Genomic DNA, 3,069 nt, shown 5'->3' with positions numbered 1-3,069 from the left:
CATTTTTAAGTCATTGGTTTTTAACTATAAAAACTGTTCTTAAAGGATTAAGATCTCTCAAATGTCTTCTGTAATAACAATGAAGTACCTTTTTTTACTTTAAGGAGGAGCATAATCTGTATAAAGTAAAACCAAACTCCAGAGTACAAACAATCCCAAAGTTCAATATCTGGAACTTATTTACAATCTTTTTGGTTCCTTCATTCAGAGGCTTTGATGATTTCTTTGACCCTACCTTTGGCAGCACATACATAGCCTGTCTGCTCTATTTTATTATGGCTGGTATTTTGGTGATCATCATCTGACATTGGCAATTTTTAAAACTGCCAAGGTCCATCAGACTCTTTTTGAAACTTTAGTCCTGCCATATATTTGTAAACCTCAGCTGTTTTCTATGATCCTTTTATATCTTTAAAATCATTATTATTTTACATGGGTAAATCTTAAATTACAAAGTTTAGCTGTTAGAGCAAGGTATTTTTCTGTATAAAAGCATTGATGTGCAGCTTTAATATTCATCAAATATCTTATTTATTAAACATATGTTGTTATCTATTTAAATTTTCTAGAAACTTGTTGTTGAACACTTGGTAAAGACATAAGTACTTAGGTGTTACATATATTTTTAAAATAATAATTACTTGTACACATACACACAGTTGGATCCAAGTTACATACATACATACATACATACATACAGTTAAAGCTTGCTTACATTTCCAAGTCACATACCTGTTCATATACACACATAAGCAGTTTGCAGAATCATTAGCCATTTTTAAGATGAAAACCAACCAGAATTAACTTTCAAATTCAGTATTTGCAGGTATAAGAAACCATAACAGTTTACTGACCTTTTATAACCTTTTATATCAAAATCTTTCTTGTGATTTTCCTCAGTAATCATAGACAAGAAACTGTCAGTTAGCCTCATATAGAGAGTGACATTCCATTCTTGGAGCCAGATCCTGAACAGGTTTTAGCTCCAGGGCAGGTCTTGGGAGTCCCATCCAACAGCATGGGAGATTCCATGCCCTGGCTGGGCCCACAGACCTGTCAGCTGTGATCCTGGAAGGGCAGTTAGTTCTCCACCAAGCCCACATTCTGAGCCCCTTAAGGCTCCAGCTGACTCCTGCCAGCTCCGCTCTGCTCCATTGCTCACAGGCTGCCTAGCCAGTGTCCAGAGCCCTTTTGGAGGATTTTTTTCCCTGCGCCGGCAGGCGGATCTACATGGGGTGGGGGTGGGGGTGATTCCATCATTAGTCTCCTGGGACCTCTGCAAGGACCGGGGGTTTTTCACGCTTGATTTCCTTAAGAGGGTAAAGGGGGGAAAGGTCGGAGGGCAGCCGGGGCTGAAGGGGAAAGGGGAGAGAAGGGAGAGGGGGAGGTCTGGGTCCCAGAGTTGCTGGGGCAGGCGAAGCAATGAGAAACGGCTTCACCCAGACAGGTGGATCTCTAGCTAAACTCTCCCAGACCGAAATATAAGGCACTTGATGTGGGTGTCCGTGTGGTCCTTGGTCAAGGATCAGAGCCTTCACCTGTGAAATGATGTCAGTGTTAAAAGTCCCATCCCCTGGCCAGCCGACCCCAAAGGCGGGCCATTCCGAGGAACAGAAGGTGATCCATTTCTTTTTCTTGACGTCCAGGGAGGCATTGTGAGCCCGAGTGAGGACATCCTTCCAGTTATCTAAAGTCAAACTTAGGGGGGTAGTTAGTTTTTGCCCATATGGAGAGAGAAAGGTAGAGACAAAAGACAGACTCAAAAAAAAAAAAAAAAAAAAAAAAAACCACAAAGAAGACAAGGACAGACACAGTCCACGGTAGTTGATTTGGCCACAAATCCGAAAGCACAAATTCAAATTGGAGTGGTTATGAACAGCTTCACTCCCCCAGGGAAGGAGAGACTCATCTCCTTCTTCAGATCACTCCGGAGGAGACCTCCAGAGTGGGGACCCGGGGACCCTTGAGCACGTCTGCTTTCCCACATAAGTCCCAGACACAAGTCCTGCACACTTCTGTAGGCACCAAATACAAATGCCAAATCAACCAGACAAAAGACAAGACACAATAACATAAAACATAGATCGAGCTCGTGTTTACCTCCAACTGGCAGAGTGGGGATCCGGGGGGTACCCCAATCTAAGTGGAACCTCCAATGTTGGACCACAAAATCTGGGGGTCTCAAGTGGGTGCCCCAAGAACCCAGTCCAGTTGATGCAAATGCAAGAGGATTTATTAAAGCTTCTATATAGAAGTACAAACCCCACTCCTAAGAGCAAGAGCTGCATCTTACTGCAGCCCCATAAGGGCTTATCAAGGAAAAACCCACAAAACCCACAAGATTACAATTCCCATACAATTTCGTTTCACAAGATCATGATCTGATCACAGAGTGGGTACAGTCACGTCCACATGTACATTCTTCCTGAAACCTCAAGGGGGGTATCAGGGTGGGAGTGGAGTTTACACAAAGGTCACGGTGGTCCTTCCTGGAACACCTGCAACTATCCCAGTCACAGTCGAGCTCATCTCTTAACAGAAATCTTTTTACATTGTTATATGGTTGCAGGGGAGATTGAACAATGGCTAAGTCAGGTTGCCCTTGGAACTAGATTTTTAGTTTCTCATTTCCTGGTGCTTGAAGTTTCTCTGAGGCTTGGCGGTGTAAGCCTGAAGGGCTAGGGTCTTTCAACAGTAATGTAGGAGACTTAGCTATAATTGTAACAATTGGGGTAGAGGGAGAAAACTGACTAGAGGTGGAGGAATTGGAAATTAGAAGAAATTGGAGGAAATGCCAACTTGGGCTTCATAGTATATGTTGTGGTCCTATTATTGGCAGGCCTGGATGAGAGTCACACCCCCCAAATAGCCACTCAGAGTTGTCATCTCAGCATCCTTTTTTCTCATTCATTTTCTCCCGGGTAATTCCTAAGTGGAAGAAGGACTGTCATATTGCCATGTTTGTCAAGTGTTTCAAACTATTCACATACTTTATTTTTCTCAATCATGTTAGTATGATATATTCAGAAAGGATTGAATTGGATGAATTCCTTTTCACCTGAAAAATTA

The sequence above is a fragment of the Peromyscus maniculatus genome, chromosome 3 (assembly GCF_049852395.1).
Source record: "Peromyscus maniculatus bairdii isolate BWxNUB_F1_BW_parent chromosome 3, HU_Pman_BW_mat_3.1, whole genome shotgun sequence".
NCBI classification, from domain to species: Eukaryota; Metazoa; Chordata; class Mammalia; order Rodentia; family Cricetidae; genus Peromyscus; species Peromyscus maniculatus.
Note: the sequence above shows the minus strand (reverse complement) of the source record.